Source organism: Gadus morhua, chromosome 9, assembly GCF_902167405.1.
Source record: "Gadus morhua chromosome 9, gadMor3.0, whole genome shotgun sequence".
Classification (NCBI taxonomy): Eukaryota; Metazoa; Chordata; class Actinopteri; order Gadiformes; family Gadidae; genus Gadus; species Gadus morhua.
The window spans coordinates 17,749,529-17,772,546 of NC_044056.1; the positions used below are offsets into that span (position 1 = coordinate 17,749,529).

Consider the following 23,018-nt stretch of genomic DNA (forward strand, 5'->3'; position numbering starts at 1 on the left):
GTTGATATTTCAGCCCTTTCGGGTTAAAACGAGAAAAGGACACCCTAACAAGAGTGAAAAGTTTGGGTTAGGTGACCTATAGTTCAAAGATGTCCCTGGTCAGGTAGACTAAATAAAAGTGTATTCCCAATTGCTCCAGGACATTCGTGTAATTTACTTGTGAGCTCTCCCTCAAGCCTAGAGAGACATCAGTGTTGAACCACCACCTGATAGACGGTATTTGCCATTAGTATGAGTGACAACATTTCATGGCTATTAATTTAGTTCATTATATTTAGCCGATTTGAATAGACTTTTCTAGCAGGTGAGGCTGTCAAAGAACTAAATATGGAGCAACTACAAAAAGTAAATTTGCAGCATGACCTAATTATACAAAAAGTATAGGAACTGTTCTAGCAGACAGATTGTCTTTGTCACCCTGTAGTCATGCCATCAAATCTGTTGGGCAAAGTACCGCTACTGATTAATCCAGTAGACTCACCAGTCAAGTCCCCCTAGTTAGAAAATGGAAGAAACCCAGTTAGTCATGTTAATTATTCTGTTGTTACAAATGAAGACTAATACTTTCCACATATTGCGATCCAAGTTACTGGCTGCAGTCTTGGATTTTATAGTTCTATATGAATAGATTCAATTTACTAAACTATTAATCATGCTTCAGAAGAATGAACCTTTATTGGATGGCAGATCTACCACAAGCCTCCATTGCCACAACCTCCAGATGGCTTACGACCTACGGCAACTCCTCGACTATTGCAAGCCAACAAATTGGCTCTTGCACACCAGACACGCATTTTGCTTTATTTTAGGTTTTCAAGCATCTTAAAATACCCAAATCGTCGCTCCAATACACAAGTCAGCTAATGGCCTACAAGGAAATGCTGAAGCTAGTGTTAGTGATGGCGATAGAAATGGACAAGCTTGCGTGTACAAATATGCAACTAGAATTGCAAGGTTGACAGCCCAGTTGCATAAGTGGTCACAACCGTTGGATTGTAAGCAAGGGTAAAAAAAAAAAACTTCCCACAAACTAGTCAACATGGTCAATTGAAAGCCTTTACAAAACGACCCTGGAATAGTCAAATGCAGCTTTACTGCGGATGAATTAAGCCAAATTGTATAAACATCCAATGGTAAACAGTATACAAATGCAATCAAGGTTGCACTCACACTAGGCCATCTGGCCGTGGCCGTCGCATCTGTGGCCTGGCCACGGTAGGCTCTTGTACATACACCATCACGTCGCTAGCATCCAAACAATTCTACCAAACCTTAACCAACTAGTGAAAAATGGAGCAAAACTTTAGCACACACCCAGTGACTAATAACCTTGTCCAGGGGTGTTCCAACGTGGTTTCCCAGAGGGCCTTGTGGACTTAAAGTAAGCCACACATTTGACAGAGACAGCACGGAATGACGTTAAACTAAGCTAATCTAAAGGTTACTAGTGCTAGTGCAATTACATGAGCATTTTGCACAATATTTGTACTCTAATGCTACGTAAAGCAGGCTTCTTCAGAAACCCGTAGCCTGCTACATTGAAGGGCAACTGTAACAAATCCTGACCAAGACCGAAAGATGGCTCTGGTGGACCATTCATACACATGTATTCCGAGGATGTTTTGAAGACACTGGAGTCCCATGGCACTAGATTCCTTTGAAGACTAAGTTGGTATGGGGGGGCCCAAAGGGGGCCCCCCCATAGATCTTGTCAGTCATCTAACTCCTGTTAAGAAAAAACACACACACACACACATCACAAGATACAAATCAGCAAAGCTAGGTTAACAAACAGCGGCGAAATGCATGTCAAGGTGCAAAGAGCAGGGATACTGATGGCTTGTGTCTGAGGAGACAGCCCAAAAACGTCAACAATTAATAAAGGAAATAACTTTTACTCACTGCGGTGGTCTGTTTCAAAGTGCCATGTTGGTAGCAATATTTGTCTGGGCTGTTCAGTCAAATGCCCACAAAAACAAACACGCAACAACGCATACTTTAAGTTTGTATAAAGTGACAATAGTGATCTGCAATCTAGATCGAAAACTTTCAACCCTCACTAAACTCAACTCAACTCAACTCAACTCAACTCAACTCAACCTCGATTGACACAGGCCGATGCGAAAAGTAAACCAAACCCATTGTGTTCACCTTTAATAAAGGGGTGCGTGACAGGTGATCTCAATTAAGAGCTAATCAGAAAGAACCCACTGATTGGCCATGAGTGAGACGTTCAAAACGAGGACGAGGATTTAACGGAATTGTTACCATTCAAATTCAAATTTCTTTATTATTGGATAGGGTATGATATCAATGATTCGGGCTTTGAGTAGGCCTATATTTCTTAAATATATTTCTTACATTTTTTCACCCCTTCGCCTTTTGAATATGAAATCTATAATCTCAGACTCTCTATAATTTGCCCAACACATATTTTATTGTTCAAATAAAATCCCATCCTTATTTTGCCATTCATATTGAATCTTTACTGTCTTTCATTGTACAACACAATCATCTAATAATTATTCATAACGCTCTTCCATCTCCTTGGCTGCATTAAGACGAGGCTCGGGTCAGAGCAAAGATCGGGATCCACACATGATAAGGGATAAAGTTATTTATTAGAATAAAGTAAGTATCATGAAATCTGTAAAGGGATTAGTGTAGCATATGGAAGATTAGAAAATGTGCGATTATATGGTTTGGACAGAAAACCAGTACCAAAATCACAAGGACCGACCGAGCCAGAACGGAGGAAACTTACCCAGACAGACAAAACAAATACTGGGAACAACAAACCATCTTTACCATGTTGGAAATACCCAAACAAAATGCAACAAACCAAACCTGAACAGTAAACCAACATATGTGACCAACCAACTGAACTACTGACCAAACACACAATTCTTTCGACTAGCCTATGTATATGGGCAGTGGAAAGTGTGCTGTGGGGATGTTGAATAGTGTTAACATAAAACAAAACATGGAACCAATCCAAAGGTCCAAAACTTTAAGGAACCACCCTAAACAGAACCCAAGCCCACCTGCCTCTGTGGAAAGAGAGAGAGACTGGCTAAAGCCTGCGTGGCAGACCTGCACAGGTGCACCTCATCAGCTGACAAGCCTCTCAGCCCCGCCCACTGGCTACCTGTAGCAGGTAGGCAAACACAGAGGACCCAGCAGACGAAGGAGAAAGAGAGCAGTCACAGCTGTCACATCTGTTGCCTGAAGATTCTTGGTTTGTCTCCAACAAAACCTTCCAAACAGATGATTCATTGGCTCATCCCAGAAGTGTCAAATTACTTTTGTGTGTCAAAACGGGCAGGGTGGTCGTGGACTCCTGAAAAATACTATGGTTGTTTTGTATGTAGAATAAAATGCCATTGTACATTTAAAAAAAAAAGGGAAGACTTTCACAATGCAGGATTCTGGGAATGCAGTGATGGAATCCCGATAACACCTGTTCCCTAATAAATGGGCTCAAGATTCTGAGTCTGCCTGCAAGAGGTTGTGTGTGTGTGTGTGTGTGTGTGTGTGTGTGTGTGTATGTGTGTGTGTGTGTGTGTGTGTGTGTGTGTGTGTGGTTGCAACCTGGTATCACGCGATTGCGTGCTCCTGCGCACAAACGTTAATCTATTGAAGCGTGTTCCAGAGCACGATAGTCCGACTTTTTGCGTGTTACACAGAACGAAATGTAAACCAATGCATTCTGAATGGGAGTGTTCTAAGACAATTATATCTGTACGGAGCTCCATAAGGGACATTAGGGAGAACGCTCCCGGACAGAACCTTAGTTTGGAAGTCATGCTTAGTGACACGACAAATAGCCTACTTCCAATTGAAATACAAAATTTAGAAAATAGGCCTACGTGTCCCTGATCACGTTTCAATAGATTAAATAACGTGACAGTGTCACGTATTTTCGTGAGACCATACCCGTACTTCCATGAGTATACTTAAAGGAAGTATACTATCCGCACTATCTACTACGTTATTTTTTCAGATTTGAGTGCTGTTCCAAATCGAGTACCCCGTGGTGCATTAACCGGAAATTACGATCACGACTGCCGCCGTGGCTACTCCCCCGCAATAAACATCCCGCTTTGAACGGTGAACTCTTTACGCCTAGCAGCTATAAAAACTATAAAAACTACAAAATGACTCTATTAATGCAGGCTATGTGGAAAATGCGCCGACTTTGGCTCAGCCTGGCTCCGCCTCTTCCGCTACGTAGCTAAGATGGCTGCCGTTGAGTACGGGGAGTGTCCTTCGATCCACACTTCAGGATTAGCCCGTTTTGAGTACGGCATCCGGGTCCTTGAAGTATACTTCTTTTCGCCGGATCTTACTCAAATTTTGGCTAGTAAGTACGGACAGTACGGGTATTGGAACACGGCACAGGTTTGAGCGTGTGCATGGGTTGAATTGCGTGTGTCTCACGCCGAATGCATGAGACATGAGAGCCCTGTACTTACGTGACACAAACCAGCACTGCAAACGTTCTCTCCCGCTTGAGATGACGTCTTTCTTTATAGGTTCATGGGTCTGATTCGGCGATTACCCATCCTGATATCCCCGAAGATTCTCGGGCATCTTCGACAATTTGGCTATAGATTGTCTCATTACACGCTAAATAATATAATTATAGCCTAATTATATATATAGCCTACTGGCATAAACATAACTAGGGTGCACTGTACTATCTGCGCACAACCTTTCTGAAGCCTCTCTCTCGCTCTCTCTCTCTCTCTGTCCCTCCCTCTCTCTCTTTCTCTCTCTCTCGTACCGTTTTGTGGAGCACGATAATTGACTTAGAACACTCCCATTCAGAATGCATTGGTTTACATTTCGTTCTGTGTAACACGCAAAAAGTCGGACTATCGTGCTCTGGAACACGCTTCAATAGATTAACGTTCGTGCGCAGGAGCACGCAATCGCGTGATACCGGGTGCAGAGTTTTCCCTGGTAGGCATAGCGGCGTTCCCCTTTGGGTTCGTTGCGGGGGTCGTGGTAGTGTTGTGGCAGGAGTGGTTAAAGCATTGTCTTGGGAGCATGTCCGTGATTTCGGGGGAGCTGCTGGCTTGCTAGTCGCTTTCCCGGGTCAGCGGTCTCTAGTGCGTAAGTACCTGCCACTGCCCGCTGCATGAAGACTAGCCGGGAGTTTAGGTAGGGGGTTGATGTTTAGATAGCGGGGAAACTCCAAACTGGGATCCTCTTAGTGCGCACGGGGATACTTCGCTGTCTTGCTGGTCCTGTTCGGGCATAAAGGTGTGTTTTGCTTGATTCTAGTGTGGCTTTGAGATGGCTGAATGTGAAGCGTTTATGGCGGCTGACCAAATGCCTTCCGGGAAGTCTGGCATGTTTAGATCCAAGTCTCACTCACGGAGCAGTTTGGACAGCAGTAGAAGCTGTAACTATTGTCACGAAGAAGGACATTGGAAGGCAGATTGCCCTGCATTAAAGGCTAGGCACCAGGTATTGTGATGAGTTGGTTGGTATGGAGATGGGTTGGTCGGTATGGAGATGAGTTGGTTGGTATGGAGATGAGTTGGTTGGTTTTGAGATGAGTTGGTCGGTATTGAGATGAGTTGGTCGGTATGGAGATGAGTTGGTTGGTTTTGAGATGAGTTGGTCGGTATTGAGATGAGTTGGTCGGTATTGAGATGAGTTGGTCGGTATGGAGAAGAGTTGGTTGGTTTTGAGATGAGTTGGTCGGTATGGAGATGAGTTGGTCGGTATTGAGATGAGTTGGTCGGTATGGAGAAGAGTTGGTTGGTATGGTAAAGAGTTGGTTGGTATGGTAAAGAGGTGGTTGGTATGGTAAAGAGGTGGTTGCTTGTAAAGGAGCATGACATGGGCAGGGTGGAATTATGTGTTTTCTTTCTTAGATTTATCTTGTCTTTGAATTAATATTATTTTTGGGGGGATAATTTCAGTCAAGTTGTTCAGTATGTGCCGGTGTTCCCTTTGGGACACCGACTTTATGGGGGGGGGTGTGACGACCCCGCCTACTTATTGACTACCTCTCTTCCTTAAGGTGATCAGCTGATGCCATCAGCTGGATCTGGAGCACCTGGAACCGGTGCTCCAGCCGAATAAAAGAGCAGCTGATTGCTTGTTGTGGGCGCTACACATTGGCCCTCCTTGCAGGCGTCCACACCTTTTGGGGTTTTCGTTGGCGGTTTTGTTAAGTTATGTTGTGTATGGAAGTAAACCTTCATTTTCTATTGGTAAATGCACCGTCTCTCCCGTTTTTGTCATCGCCATTGAGCCGGGTCATATTCCTTCTGGAGCTTCACATAATGTTACCCTCCCTAAATGCTTCAAGCAGATTCAAAACTGACTCTGAGAGTCCAAGGCAAAGACTGTCCCTCTGAACGTATTATGATCCATAAGCTTCCACAGGTGGAGAATACTTTTGGCAGGACATCGGAACCTGCTGAGCCCATAATGGCCTCAGACACTCCCTGACCAAACTGGTTGGTGTCATAAGTAGATCGGATGAATTCATTATCAATAGGCCCTTTTCACATAAAGAAAAACACATGTGTAGCTCCTAACACTCTTAACAATTATATCCGTATTAAATTAAATCAAAGGTTTGGCAGTGCACCAGTAAAGACACAACTACTCAGCACATATATTGACCATAATACGGGCATAAATAAAAAATAATCTAATGTTAAAAGAGATTGCCCGAACAAGAATTTACTGTTGACATCCTGGGAAAGGATAAAGACAGGTCCCCAAAAGTCCACAGAAAGGTTTAATTGATGACAAACAAACAACTAATTAAAAGTTGCATTTATGTAGATTTGATCGGATTTGTATCAACAGGTATTATAAGTATTATTTTTATTTATTTTATAAAATGATAAAGACCACTGTGATTAAATTGCATTCATACTAATTAGGCTGAGTGTTATTGATATGCGAGCCCCTTATTTTTGTCTGTGGTCCATAATTATGAGCCTGAAAGAAGAAATAGCAGCACACACTTTTACACTCTGCAGACTATCGTCCATTCAGTGCATTTCAAAATAAACTCTACAAAGCAACATCTCCTTCAGTGGGGGGGAGTGTGTTCATGCATGTGCTGTATCCACTCCTCCGAAAGCTTCCCTTTGAAACAAATCCTCCTTGAATGTATGTATTCACTCGTGTGTAAAAGAAAGTGCTTAGCGGCCTTCACTTGAGACTTCCATAGCAACGGCACAGTTGTTTTTTGACTTCAGAGCCAGAGCACGTGCCTCATACTAACACGCGGTGACTCAGGGGTCAAAGGGTTAATACAGTGTAGGCGGCTCTAATTCTGAAATGAAGCCTTTGAGGATGGCTGCTTTTCAAATGAGGAGAATGATGTTGCCAAATGGTCAGTTCATAAGCATGTAGATGGATATAACTGACTCAGTTAAAACTCTGAATTGTGTTTACGTGTGTCCTGTTTACGAACATAGAGATTTAGATGATTCAGTATATAACAGCTTTTTTTATAAACCTTTATATTGAAGGATTCTTAGCACTACATATGTGAAAAGCCACAGGATGTCTCACCATCTTGCTGACTGGACTAGAGGGGTTGAGAACACAATCGCGCTCATTAATATGTTGTGGTAAGAAAATATGTTGATGTATCTTAAAAGATTTCAGCGCATGTGTGAGCTGATGAACATATTCCTTCAATTTATGACTCACATAGAACATATTTGGCTATCTTACTATTGAAGAGAGGAACGCATTAATTTGGGTAGTAAGACATTTAGTATGACAATAACACTGAGTTTTAAAGTTGGAGATATTACAGTGTGTGATCTGGAGACCCAACTGAGGAGAAAACCAACAAAACTGTAGGAGGCCTCTCAGAGAGTGGATAGATGCTGAAAGCCTTCCTAATCCCATAATCTTTAATAGAATACCTCTTGTTAGCTGGATTCTGGCCTCATGTGAGTGAACCCCCCTCTGACCCAGCATGTATTTGCTTCAGCCTATTTTCTACAATCCAACATGCGATGTATAATCATCATTACGGCCCTTTACAGGAACATATACTGTTGTTAAGGCAGTATAGAACACACACACACACACACACACACACACACACACACACACACACACACACACACACACACACACACACACACACACACACACACACACACACATAACGACATACACACACACAAACACACAAACACACACACACACACACACACACACACACACACACACACACACACACACACACACACACACATAAACAGACACACACACTGAAAGCAAACACTGCAAGTTTCAGTATCATCGCAGAAAATATGTTGGTTAATGGGATTGATATTAATGTTCCACCTATTAATATTTATTGAAAAGGGCTGTTTGTCCTATCTCCCAGGCACTTCATTTTAAATGTAAAAACAAACCCCATTAGTTTGTCCCATCATTCATCCTCTATCATCTGCGTCATTCCCCACACTTCCTGAGCTGACAGCTCCCATCGGACTAATAATGGATAATCCATTTGCCCCATCACCCAGAAGCCAGAAGCCACCCAATTGATTTTTGCCTATTCATAATGGACTTGGCAGCCCCAGATTTCTATCAAATATGGAACATAATCAACAAATATGAATTAGAAATAGACATGCAACATTTAATCATAAAAACCAATATTTTATTGATATATGCAACAAAGTATACAACTACATATTGCCTTAGTAAACAAAATGCTTCACACAAACTACCTGGCCAAGCAGCTGTTGATGACGGTGACCCAAACAGCTGCATTTGTTCGCAATTTGTCTTCTCATTCTTTCACGTTTGACCTTACTATATCCTTTGGCTTTTTACCCTGCTGCGTCTCTTCATGTCCTCTCGTATTGTCCTTGTCTTTTCACCACCTGATATCACATTTATTTCAACATCACAAATACATTCGTAGATGCCCTCCCCATATGTCCTCACTTGTGCTGCACTTTGGGCGGTGATCAATCGGGCCGTGTTCTTCCAGTCCGCCCCTGTTTTGTGGTGGACCTCTAAGAGGATCAGCAGCTTCATTAAATAGAGAGGCCTGCAGTTCCCTATCAGCACCTGACAGCAGGTAAAAGGTGTGAGATGGGAAGACTGAGTGACTCAATGGAGAGGGAATTACACGACACTCAGGCAGCTTTCATCAAGGCTGTATCAACTGTTTTCTTTTTCAGAATTCAATTTTTGCGGGTGATCAGCGAACGGGGAGATGTTCGTTGAGCGGAAATAAAGTGTTTTTTGTCAATGACTTCATATATAGTAACATTGGTAGGTAAGTATATATGGTATATTGCTTTGCATAGATGTGTGTGTATTTAGCAGTTCAATCTTTATGTCCATCCCAGTTGTGTTCAGGTCGCACTGTGTTCATGTGCATTGTATTTCTGTAATGGTATGATATTCAGTGGTTTTTGTCATTTGTAAGGGAATAGCTCCCACACTTCTGTAAAGGTATGTAAAAAATAGCTTAAAATGTAAGCCTGCATCATTGCTTTACAGACTATGCGTCGCGCACACGCACACACACACACACACACCCACACACACACACACACACACACACACACACACACACACACACACACACACACACACACACACACACACACACACACACACACACACACACACAAACACACACATACAGATGCACATTTTCTCTTGGCGGTGGTTGGCATTATTGTCACATTTAATGCAAGTAGAGGAAGAGGTTGCATTTTTGACCACTATTCTATTATTTATCTAAATGCTTGTTAGAATTCATCATCTGGCTTCTGTCTCGGGCTACCAACTAGGGCTATTCAGTAGATTAGTTATTATTCTTTGGTGTATTTCTACCATTTTTTTGTTATTTGCAATAACACAATATAACCACATAAAAATTAAAATGATGTGTACACATTCGCAACCATAAACAGTTTTAGTGATGTACGGTAACTATGGAAACCGAATTGACTGTCTTTGGCTCCTGGGGGTTGGGCTGGGGTGGAGGGGGGGGCATTAAATGAAGCAAATCCATGGGGCGTCATTCGTCTTCGGCCAAAAGCTGGTCCGATGGGATTTCATGTCAAACGAGTCCGTTCAAAGCTCTATGGCGAAAAGTAATAATTGAGATCGGATTCATGTTTCTCATTCTCAATTCTCATCCAAGGCGGTCGTTTTTGAAAAGGGAGTGGCTTCCAAAGCTTGGGGGGAATGACGTCAGTGGAGCTGTTCAAAGTCCTATGGGTGCTGGAGAGCCAACTCTCGCTCGCGCTCAGTCAGTCTGCGGCCAGGAAGTGGTCCTCCTCGTCGCGTGAATTCAAGAGCCCCTAACCGATTTGCCATAAGCACGCTGTACAGAAAGGAGAACACACACGGGATAGCAACACGCTCATCCTGCACACACACAGGCTGACATCGAAAGGTTTCCGAAGAATAATAAAACGATAAAGTAAGTGACGGCTTCTTCTATACATAAAATCGAAAGGATCAGGGATGTATGGATGGCCATTCGAAAATGGAATCCTGCTAACGTTTAACCAACCAAAATCCGCGTACATCTCCTAATTGGAAATGTGAGTGTCTGTTTCTTGAAATGATCAACGTATTAATTTGACCAAGTAATTGTGTTGAAGCCGCGCCTAAATCTTTCCCCGTCTGCTTTAGACTGGGTTTGGGATTTGACTCGCATTTGCATGAGAAGAAACACATTTCCAGAGACCCGGCGAGACGCACTATTTCTCGTTGAATGTGGCATGGAGGGACGGAGCTGTTCGCGGCTGTGTGGCCCGAGGATGGTTATTTTCTTCGTAATCCATCATTCAAATAGAGAGTTTGTTGCTCATCCCGCTGCCCCACATGACCGTCTGCTGAAAGAGGAGATCCTAATAGGCCTGCACTCCTAACCTGTGGCCAGCTGCCTGGCTTCCAGTAGACCCTTGGACTTGATGATGTATAAGCGAGGCGTTCAGCAAAACTGCAGAATAGGCAAAGCGGATTTAATGATTCTGGAGGTTTCATATCACAGTCATAAACCATGACCCTAGATATATGTGATGCATGTTTTGTGTTCTGTTATAGGTTATATTCCCCAGGGTATCAGCATCTTTCCTCTCTCTCAATTCATAACTCCTTTGTATATTTGTTCCAGATTAGTGGTCAGAAAATAAGAAAGACAGCTATGAAACTCTCCTATCTCTGTAATTCGATTTGAATACCACTATTGCATTCTACAACCTTTTCTGAACTATAGCCAGACATTGTGGTCGATAATGTTCTTGATAAATCCTGCACTTCCTGCCACTTTGTTTTGCAGAACATTTTGCTTTCCTCAGATACATTAAGTCCCACAATATATCTTACCATTTAACAGTCCTTCCCTCTTCAAGGCTTGGCAACTTAAGTTTCTCAAGTTAATACGATTTAGAAAGTTGGCCTTCTTGGTATTGGAGAGATATGCATTAAAGATTGTGGGAACCCACATCATACAACTTAAATGTAACATGCCTTTTATCTGACATAAGATGCAGATCAAATGTTATGTTGCTGTTCCAGATGAAGGTAGTATAAATTGAGGTCTAGAATTGTATACATTTAAATGTCGACTGGCCATATTTGTTGAAATAGTAAGATGTGATCTGTGTTCAGCTACAGGTAGGGCTGGTAGGGTAGGGAGGGGAATATGGCTTCTGGGGGGGGGGGGGGGGGAGTATGTGCCCTGTAGGAAAGTAGGTGAAACATGATATCAGAGGATCTGGTTTCATCACTTGCATGCAGGTGGACAGACCCTGCTGCTCTTCATTAGCTAAACTCTTCATCTTCTATGTATGTATGTATGTATGTATATCTAGCTCTCGATCTCTCTCTCTCTCCCTCTCTCTCTCTCTCTCTCTCTCGCTCTTGCTCCCTCTGTCTCTCTCTCTCTCTTCATCTCACTGTGGCTCTCGAGATAGATTCAATAGGAATATGGATTATGTGATAAGAAGATAAAAACACGTTTTTTTCTGTCTGTTCTTTCTGTAGTTCTAATAAAAAACAACAACCTTGAGACCTCGTCCACACTTAAAAAGTACTTAAACATCACTACCCCTCATTTTAGAGCCAGAAATGTGTAGATGCTCCGTTAACATAGCGACAGGCCTTGATCTGAGTTGGAGATCTGACACACTATACCTAACAGGGTGGCCCAGCACAGGGTAGGGGCTCAGCGGCCAGGCCAAGGGGGCTGGGGGCCGACGACAGCCCTGTGGTTAACACATGTTCACTAACTGTATCTAGCTTCCCCCCTGACAATCACTAGCATTGATTAGACAGCAAATCCGCTTTGTGCACATGCATGGCCAGGCCACAGAGAGCGCCCTTCTGAAAGACTGAATATATAAATAGAAAGAAGAAGTGATCAGATGTCCAATATTCGGTCCTTAATTCTTAAATCTGTTTATAGAGCGGTAAAACTCACTCTCTGTCCGGCCAACATTCTACATAGTTAGCTCTCTGCCCGTTCACATTTTCATTGGTCATCGTAGGGGAGAGTGATCGGTTTTGTTTAGGATTTTGTTTCATCATTTTCCATTCAGAATTAGGTTACGGTTGAAAGTAATGCAATTGCGTAGCTCTACTGCTGCTGCTGCACAGTTCCTGGAACATGTCTCAAGTTGAGCTATGACCCACTCACCTTTCCTTCAAGTAAAGGACATCGTTTGTCGACCCTGGACAATTTGGGGTAGCATAGAAAAGTGTTTCATGTGTTTCATTACACGTATCTAAGGGCACATCATCTATGTTTTTGGCTCGTCAACCCCCCTGAGGTTATGACACTATTTTATTACATGGCACCGACTTTCTGGTCTGGTGGAGATTGGTTCTTTGATTGACAGTAGAACTGCTGCCAAGTTAAGTAGCTGCTTAAAAAAAGCACATGTATGCTGCCTATAGTTAGCCTATATGATTATACAGCCTGCATGCACTGCAGTCTAATTAGACCCCGTCCAGAGCTTATTAGAGACCCAGCATGCTGGACATTTATTTACAAAATCATCTTCCACCCCTCCCAACTGTACTTTCTCTTGCATGGCAGTCCTCACCTTCTCATTAAATGTATGTTGGTGGGTGTTTCCTTTTTCATGGATCTACAACCCTATTCCTCTCTTCACATCCCCTCCCTTTGCTCTCTTTTTCTTTCCTTCTGTCTCTCTCTCTTTCTCTTCCTCGGTCTCTCTTAGTCTCAAAGGAAGACAGAGGAAGAGATAGAAAGTGAGAGAACAAACTCTGTTTCTCTCTCTCTCTCTCTCTCTCTCTCTCTTTCTCTTTCTCTTTCTCTTTCTCTTACTCTTACTCTCTCCCTCTCCCTCTCCCCGTCTCTCTCTTTGTTTCTCTCTTTGTATCTCTCTTTGTATCTATCCTTGTATCTCTGTCTGTCTCTTCCTGTATATCTTCCTGTCTTCCCCAGGCTCATCCATCTGTCTTCGATGCTTGCTACACCCTATCTGGCCTAATTATGAGCCAGCAGGCAGCATGGAAGGGTGTCTGTTGAGCAGTATTTTTCCCCTTCAGCTTGAGGAACGTTTGCATAGAGTAGCCATCTGATGTGGACACATAGGTGATGGTCAACAAAATGTCAGTGATTTTTTTTCAAGGTTCTTGTTTTTTGTTGTTGAGTGTTCTGTGTTGTTAAAGTCGTTTGAATGCAGCAGTGAAACAAGGATGAGTTGGAAATCAACACAAGAGAGAACCTCACAACAACAACGTCCACAAACTATGGAACTCGATGCGTTTCAAAACATCACATCCAGTTTCAATACATCACATCCCTCTGTGTGGAGTACGTAGATGTTTACACCTTTTATCGAAGTACAGGAAGTAAATAGTAACCCTGTGCGGTTTTGATTCCCGTAGAAACACCTCGTCCCTTGAGTCTTCTGTCCCCGATACTCACTGACATCTATTAGAGGCAACTAAGGACTACTTGTTTTGGCCCCTAAGCCTCGAGACTACTCCAAACATGGACACTTAAAACAATACACAGTTCTGACCCATCTTGTTTCGCCATACATTTATGTTAATATTTGTCAACAGCAGCTCATAGCCTATGACAAAATATCGGTTAGTCGAAGTCCTAAAATACTAAGACTTCACCAAAGACACTTAACATGAAACACGAAGGAAACAAGTGATTGTTTTAAACTTTAAGGAAAAACCACAGAGAGCTCTGCAAGAACTGTTTCACATGCACGCCACGCACGCATGCACGCACACACACACACACACACACACGCACGCACGCACGCACGCACGCACGCACGCACGCACGCACGCACGCAGGCACGCACACACACACACACACAGTGCCACATGTGTACAGATTAGTGTGTGCTCTAACAGAGAGATACAAGGCAGGCAGGAAGGACACAAGTTCAACAATGACCACGGCAACGGCTCCCTTCTCCTTAGCCTGCCCCCTAATTGGATTGCTCCAGATTATATCATCATCACTGTATAAGATGGAAGCCTGGCCAGAGGTGTGTGTGTGTGTGTGTGTGTGTGTGTGTGTGTGTGTGTGTGTGTGTGTGTGTGTGTGTGTGTGTGTGTGTGTGTGTGTGTGTGTGTGTGTGTGTGTGTGTGTGTGTGTGTGTGTGTGCAGACCCAGAGAAAGAAATACAATGTGTTTGGTTCAACTGCATCCTTCAGTTCAAAAGGCCTGAAATAAACTTTTTTGAAGAAGAAGATGACAGGCCATTCTTAAAAAACGTTGTTGTTAAAAATGTTGGAATTCATTTTCTGGATCAAACATTTCAACAACGTAGCTTGAATGAGTCGTGCTTGACCTACAATGAACTGAGAAGTTTGCCTCTAAGTATCTTGAGCATGATGATGTCCGAACAATCATTCAGATGATTTGAGCTAGCTCCCACGACAAAGAAATACATCAGGTTCAAAATTTAAAGAAATATGAATCAGAATAAGCTGGAACCAGAATCATAGTTTGAATTAAAAAACTGAACCAAAATCGGAATAAAAATATTATTTTAATAAAATCAAAAACTTTATAGAATATCATCAAGACAATGCCTGATTATTTGTATTCATATCTTTTTTTTTTTACTTAGATGGAGGTCACCTGTTTGTCTCTGAAACTGATAACTGAGATTGGGTTGAGAGATCTTGGTTCTGCACTCATGTTTTGCCAGTGTTGCCACAGAACCATGTTTGTGCTGGACCAGCTGTGCAGTGATTCTGGCCAGAGAACTAGTCTCTCCCAGTGAAGTCGGATTATTATACAATTTATTTTTGGTGTTCAGTTTGACCGTAAATCACCAAATAAGTTTCTTTCTCTGCCTGCCTGTCTGCCTCTCTAGTATGTACCCCTCTCTCTCCCCATCTCGCTCTCTATCTCTCCCTCTCCCTCTCGTGCTCTGTGTGTGTGTGTGTGTGTGTGTGTGTGTGTGTGTGTGTGTGTGTGTGTGTGTGTGTGTGTGTGTGTGTGTGTGTGTGTGTGTGTGTGTGTGTGTGTGTGTGTGTGTGTATCTGTGATTAGACAGCCTGCTGCTGTTGGCAGGTCAGTGTGAGTAGACTGTAGGAACATGGGGAGATTATGTGTCCGACTGGTCCTCCATATACCTCTGGATGAGAGAAGGAGGAGCCACAAGCAAGAGCCATAGAGGGAGATGACGGCAGGGAGAGGGAAAGAGAGATAGAGGGAGGGAAAAGAGATGGAGGGGGAGAGAGATAGGAGGATTTGGGTTTTCCTGAATTAATCCCTGAGGCTTTCATTTGGGTGCATGAGATTGTGATTGTTTGTGTGTGTGAGTGATTGTGTGTGTGTGTGTGTGTGTGTGTGTGTGTGTGTGTGTGTGTGTGTGTGTGTGTGTGTGTGTGTGTGTGTGTGTGCGTGTGTGCGTGTGTGCGTGTGTGCGTGTGTGTGTGTGTGTGTGTGTGGTTGTGTGGTTGTGTGTATACAGACATTAAGGCACTGGGTCTAATTAAACCACTGTTCCAGTGATTACACTTGAGGCTGCAAAGAAGGTTTTAGGTGTGGCATCATACCTGCACGCTTGTGTGTGTGTGTGTGTGTGTGTGTGTGTGTGTGTGTATGTGTGTGTGTCTGTGTGCGCAAGCGTGTGTGTGGTGTGTGCTTGTCTCTAGCTGGGTGCACATGTCAGATGTGGTGGGTGTGGCCGAGCAGCGGTTGGCCTCAGATCTGTTGCAGGGCAGCTCTGTAGGACGCGCTACCGACTGATAACAGAGGGAGGGAGGGAGGGAGACTCACTTAACACACTCGGCTCAATGCTGAGCGCACTGAGTCTGTAGTCAACTCAGCCTCTCTCTCATTACCTACTCAGACTACAGGCCATGTTCTGACCTCAAAACACAGCTTGGGCGGGTGATCCGTGTGTGTGTGTTTGTGTGTGTGTCTACGTATGTGCCTACGTGAGTGTGTTCATATGTGTGTCTGTGTGTATGTTTTGTGGAAGGAAGTCAGTGAGGGGGGGGGGGGGGGAGAATAACCAGCATCAGTCACATGAAAACAACAAAACCAACACCGAACCTGAAAAGTAAGACCAGATCCTGCTAATGAAAAAGGGAAGGGAATGCTCTGGTTTTACCTTTTACCTCAGCCGTCCATGAATGTTCACCCTGTTCTTTCTTTCTCTGTATAATATCTTGTGTAGAGCAGCACAACACTCACCTTCTGTTTGCTATGAGCTGAGCTTTGGGCCCGTTTCCATGGCAACACCCACAGCACTCTAGGAGAGCAATAGTGACAGTGCCACGATGCACGTCATTGTCCGTTTTCCCTATAGTCCCGCCCTTCCTCCCCCTTCCCTCTGGCTTTAATTTATATTGAAGGCTGCAATGTTTAAATTACATCCATTCTTTTTTTATTATTATTATTATTACGTGTTAATAGTGGAGCTCATCCCACAGGAATCTTGACAATGTAGCTTCTGTCTTTAGCCAGATTCTTTCTGCCTTCATTTAACACATTCTGGTGCAATCCATAGTTGGTTGTAGGAAGACTTTAAATGCTTTCATCATCAGTCCTAGGCACTCTTTCATGATATGCATGTCCCTCACATAAATGTATGTGGATGTGATATTTTAGTCTAGTCATTTGAATCTTTTTAAATATTACGGGCCATTTGGTGGGTTCTGTCGTCCGCGGCGTCTCAAAATATAATGAGTGCATAAATTCTTAGCATGGAGGGCCCCAGGGGGAAACAAACCCCATTTTAATTCCATGCTCTACCAGTTAAGCTGCCAATTGAGCTTCCCAGGACCATAGCACCCTAATCTACGTTCCTCTTAAAGCTTTGGTCTTGTGTAGAATCTTTGCATCTCAGCTCATTCAGAACGACGGCATAGAAAATGACATGCAAAATGACATCCAGGCACTTCAAAAGAAAATGATTCTAATCCTCTATCTTTCAGCATGCTTCCTTTCAGACAAGAGGAAGAGAAAAGGGAGAGAGGGCTTGAAGGTGCAACACTTTTGCTAGTATAAGAGAGTGAAGAATTGTGTGAGCATGAACCAACATGGGATGTTGAATTAAAATGTTGTTATTTAAATAAAATATATCACGTCAAAGGTTTTCACACATTGCATGAAATGCAAAAGTAAAATGGAAAATGGCTGTCGGGCAAAAGATGTAGGAGACCAAGCTAAAAAAAATCCTGGAACACAGATATGGTTATGATGAGAGATATGATTTGAGGTTCTGCTTAAAAAATGGTTGGGGACTGATGAAACACCTACAGAGAGTAATGCTCTATTTTTATAAATATCTATTGTTCATTTATCAATTAGAAATGGCACCAGCCATATACAACTTTATTACTAGGGTGAAACAAGTGCTTTTTAATCCCTCTATTTTGACACCATGCCTATTTTATGTAGTTGTGTCTCTACTTACGTGGACTGTACCCTGGAAAATGTCAGTTTTGGACAACAGGGCTTGAAAAAGTCAGCTTGGAGCTGAGAGGAAGGCAGTTCTACTGTGTTTTCATTTCAATCAGACTTCTGCGGGATGCTGTATTTATAAATAGATGCTCTCTCTGTCTGTCTCTCTCTCACTCTCTCTCTCTTGCACTCTCTCTTTATCATTCTCTCACTATCACTCTCTCTCACTCACTCTATTTCTCTCTCGCCCTCTCTCTCTCTCGCCCTCTCTCTCTTGCCCTCTCTCTCTCGCCCTCTCACTCCGCCCTCTGTCTCTCTCTCTCTTGCTCTTTCTCTCTCTCGCCCTCTCTCTCTCTCTCTCTTGCCCTCTCTCTCGCCCTCTCTCTCTCTAGCCCTCTCTAAGCGAAGTCGAGACCAAATTGCATGTAGGAAGGAAGCGCGACAAGCAATTATTTCGACCTAAGCAAAAAAATAATTTCTTAGAGTGCTTTGCACTTTGAAAAAAAAATTGTAGTACAATACACACATGGCTTTCAGTGAGACTTACTGGCCACTTCTCTAGAAAATACATTCCTTCATGGATGCCTCAATGTGATACAACCACGTGTTGGTCTTTAGACTTGACTGCTTGAGTCGTTGATTAGTTACTGACTTAAATCTGTCTTTGTCTCTGTTTGTCATAACTGGGATCACATTGAAGAATGCAGAAAATATCTGAATGACTGGTATTATCACGATGGAAGAAACTCATTATTAGGGTTTGATTGTAAAGATTATACAATTTCTGAACTGTTTAATGTAATACTTGCTATACTTCTTCTACTGATAGTATATTGCCGACATAAAAAAGCATATTGGATTGCTCAATGTTCTTGCTGTGTCTGTGTTGTGACATCAGAACAAGTAGTTGTACCAAATATAGGACAAATCAATGCTAGACAATCTATAGAAGCATCCGGTCTCGTGGTAAACACAGCGCTGAACATTGTAGTGGTGGCCAGGATGTGTTTGTATAGGCGTATGTGCGTACTGATTTGTTTAGTTTTTGGAGGGAGGGGATACTGTTGTGTGTCCCTGTGTTAACTATCTATTTGTGAGGACTGTGCACTATTTGGTAACACAAAAACACACACACACACTCACACTCACACTCACACTCACACTCACATACACAAGATCACACACATGCATACACACACACATTCACTCACATACACAAGATCACACACATGCATTCACTCACACAAACAAATACACACACTCATGTGTGTATTTCAAGAATGTATTTCCTGTATACGCTGCTAAATGCAGTGGGGGTTGGCCTGCATGTCCCATCATGTAGTTATTGAGTAGGTTGATGAGATGGGCCCCGGTACATTAGTTTTACAATATTGATCCAGTGAAACCGGGTGGTCGAGATTACTCAGAGTGTAAAGTGCAGCAGCCATACTCATACATTGTTGGATATAAGAAAACCACATACACTATACACACTGAGTAGATGGCTGCTCTGATTCCATAGGCGTAGGAACCAAAGGTGCTGTTGTGGTCACTCTGAGTCATGGTTATTTCAGCTAAAACTGAGCATGGCAAGTAGCAGCGTTACTGTAGTATGCACACGTCCGGCTCATGTCATCTCGCAGTCAGTCGGCTGAGAGAGGCCTCTGCTGGGACAGGCCTTTAAGCTGTGTCTGGGTGTTCACACAGCTAAAAGGCCATCATGGTTTTAGGATTAAAAGTACCGGTATTAAAATATTTTTAATATATTCTCTAATATTCTAGGATAACTAGATCTTTGAGCAATTTGTTCTATACCATCATAGCAAACCAGCAGGCATGGTTATATTCACATTTTGTTGATAATCAGACTTGAAAGGTTTCATTTTGAGTTTGCTCAAGGGATCACTGGTTTGCAGCAGTTCAGCAGGTGATCGCGCTAGTGTTCTAACCATGTGTAGAGATCCAGGTTCGATCCTCACCTGCGGCCCTATGTGATGTCATTCCCCGTCTCTCCATCAACCCGCCCTACCGTCTATCTGCACTGTCCTGTCCAGAGAGGCAAAAAAAACAAGAAAAGCAAGAAGAACATTGTCATCAAACATCCTCACAGTGTGAGGATGTTTTAAGATGTTCTCCAGCAGCGGTGCTGAGTTGTGTGAGAGGGGCACTATGTTAATGTATGTGTGCACAGTGCAGTTGTGCGTGTGCACAGTGCAGTTGTGCATGTGCACAGTGCTAATGTGCGTGTGTGCACAGTGCTAATGTGCGTGCGCACAGTGATAAGTGTGCATGGTGCTGATATGCGTCTGCACATCAGCAATTGTGCGGGTTGCAGTAGGGGGGCCCTTGATATATAACGTTCAAACAAATAGCATTTGGGGCCACCAAATATCAGCTCTAATTATTAAAGCAAATTCACATTTTATGTAAACCGTTATTGATTGATATGATAGATTGTTTTTCAAGGCTACTGGCCCTTGTAATCCAGTGAAGGTGCTCCACCACTGCTGGATGAATCTCGGGGAACCCTGCATTCATATGTTGGGGTTTGATCCTAGGGCCGGCCCCTCTAACATAGTATCGGATGTTTATTACTGACTACTGACACTCTTGTTTTGTAAATGCATGGTAGAGGACCACTTGATGTTAGCCTGTGTCATCACTGTGTGCGTGTGTGTGTGTGTGTGTGTGTGTGTGTGTGTGTGTGTGTGTGTGTGCGCGTGTACATTTGTGTTTGAAGTATGTTGCCTCACACTGTAATCACAATCTAAGTTTCCATAAGTACATCATGTCTTAAAGATCCCATGGCATGAAAATGTCACTTTATGAGGTTTTTTAACATTAATATGAGTTCCCCAAGCCTGACTATGGTTCCCCGGTAGCTAGAAATGGCGTTAGGTGTAAAACGAGCACTAGGGATCCTGCTCTGCCTTTTGAAAAAAACAAAGCTCAGACGTGCCGATTTCGAATTTTCCCCTTATGTCGTCATACTGGGAAATGTTACCTCCCCTTCTCTGCTTTGCTCGCCCAGAGAATTTGGCCCGCCAATGAGACAATGAGCTATGACTGTTGTACACTTCTTTGTTATTTGGATAACCGTTCCGCTATTTCCACACCGAGACTCGTAGTGGAGGTTATCTCAGCCATGGTTGAGAAGGAATTGGGGGGAAAGGAACTTTAAGTACATGAACCGCGAGGCACCACCGCCGCGAGGCACCACCGCCGTGATGCACGCTGCCCGCATACGAGGCAGTGGTGCCTCGTCAGCGGGCAACCCGACGCAGTCGTTTGAGATTCATAATATCGTCTGGAGGCGCACACAGGCAAAACAAGCCTTTACATTTGCCATATTAACGCAATGTACGCCACATTTACGTACTGCGGTACACCTCTGTAACCGCACTTACGTGTACTGTTACACCCTATTATATATAGAGCTCCAGGACTCCCGCCAGAACACCCGGAGTGTTCTAGAATATTCACAGAACAGGGCTAAAGGCTGTGAGCGCCTCGCCATTGCGATACATCCACTGTAAACATAGCGCATGGTACTGTGGCTGCAAGCTGCTCAGGGCCACACCCCCACCCTCCTCCTTGACCCGCCTCTCTCCTCCTCATATGCATTAAAGCTACAGACACCGAAACGGCGCGTTCGGGGAAAGCTCAATGTGCGACTGGCTCGTAGTGGCTGTAATTCTGCACCACGGCTGAATTTTAGGGAACGTCTTCAAATAGTGTGTTAGGGGCCCACTAATATCTATATTAAAGCATCCATAAAGTAGCATGTCATGGGACCGTTAAGCACTATGTATTCTATGCATATGCTCTTGCATTAAGAACAAACATTAAGTACACTCACATGAGTTTATACAAATACTTTACTGTGCGTGGCTGCTAGCTAATACATGAACCAACAGCCTACTAATTTGTGCCCAAACAACATCCCCTCACACACACACACACACACACACACACACACACACACACACACACACACACACACACACACACACACACACACACACACACACACACACATTGCCTCAGGGGATGGTTCCCCTAATAATTCAGACAGACAGTATTGATCGGGCTGAGAGGGAGAAATGCTCTGGGAAAATGTCACTGGCTATAATTCCCGAACTGCCACAGTCGTTTATCAAGGCCTTCTTCATCAATACACTTGGTCCTAATGACTGGTTGCATGCAGTGCTGTATGTGAACATTTGATAATAAGTGTGCATGTGAGTCGTTTGAGATGTGGACATTTCACCCCTGCCCTAAGATTTATTGAATTGCTGATAAAAATGGATGCGTTTAACACATCCCTGAGACAAATAAATAATCTAGAAGTACCCTCAATATCCCGTTATATACAGTGTATGAATAATGGAAATTTACAGCTCTCTAAATGAATCACAAATTCAAAGCAGTAATTAATAACAGAAAAGTGAGCATTAAAACGACTTGCACGACAACAAACCGTTACACCCATTTCTGCGAGATAAAAACATACGACCCCCATCCGTGAAAGATAAAAAAAAAAGTCTACTGCAAAGCCTAACCCATTCAAACACAGCTTTGCCCGAAATCTCCCACCACACAATGTAGGCCTTTCCTTGTGTAACGATAAACGGAACGACACTACGGCCATTCTGTCCAGGGCATAACATCACGTGACTTATAGGACTGATCGTAAGTGACATGTGAAAGGATTTATTCATAGATGCATGCTTCCAAATTCAAGTTTAAGATTGAACTAATGTCTCTCAGTCTAATGTCTAACCTTACCGTGTATTCTCTAAATCAAAAATAAACAGCGTAAATGAAGACCAAATTATATTCATTCTCATTCGTTCATGGTCTGACACGGAGGAAGGCGAGCTTGGAGGTGTCCTCGTGGCGTCAGCCCTCGTACACGTGTAACATCAACGCACTGGTAGTCACATGGTAGTCACTGGTAGTCACATGGTAGTCACTGGTAGTCACATGGTAGTCACTGGTAGTCACATGGTAGTCACTGGTAGTCACATGGTAGTCGAACTACCATCTGGTAGTTCGATACATGGTGGCAACTCCCTCCCCATCTTTCTCATAGACACTGTGATCTCTCCCCAAC

General features: G+C 43.3%; 1 protein-coding gene across 2 annotated transcripts in view; it reads left to right on the top strand.

Moving 5' to 3' along the window:
* Positions 1-10,160: 10,160 nt before the first annotated feature.
* smpd3 (sphingomyelin phosphodiesterase 3) overlaps positions 10,161-23,018 on the top strand; it is a 36,909-nt gene continuing 24,051 nt past the window's right edge. For both annotated transcript variants that reach the window (XM_030366919.1, XM_030366920.1), the window contains exon 1: positions 10,161-10,456. The gene's annotated coding sequence lies outside the window, so the exon portion shown is untranslated. The remainder of the gene's footprint in view (positions 10,457-23,018) is intronic.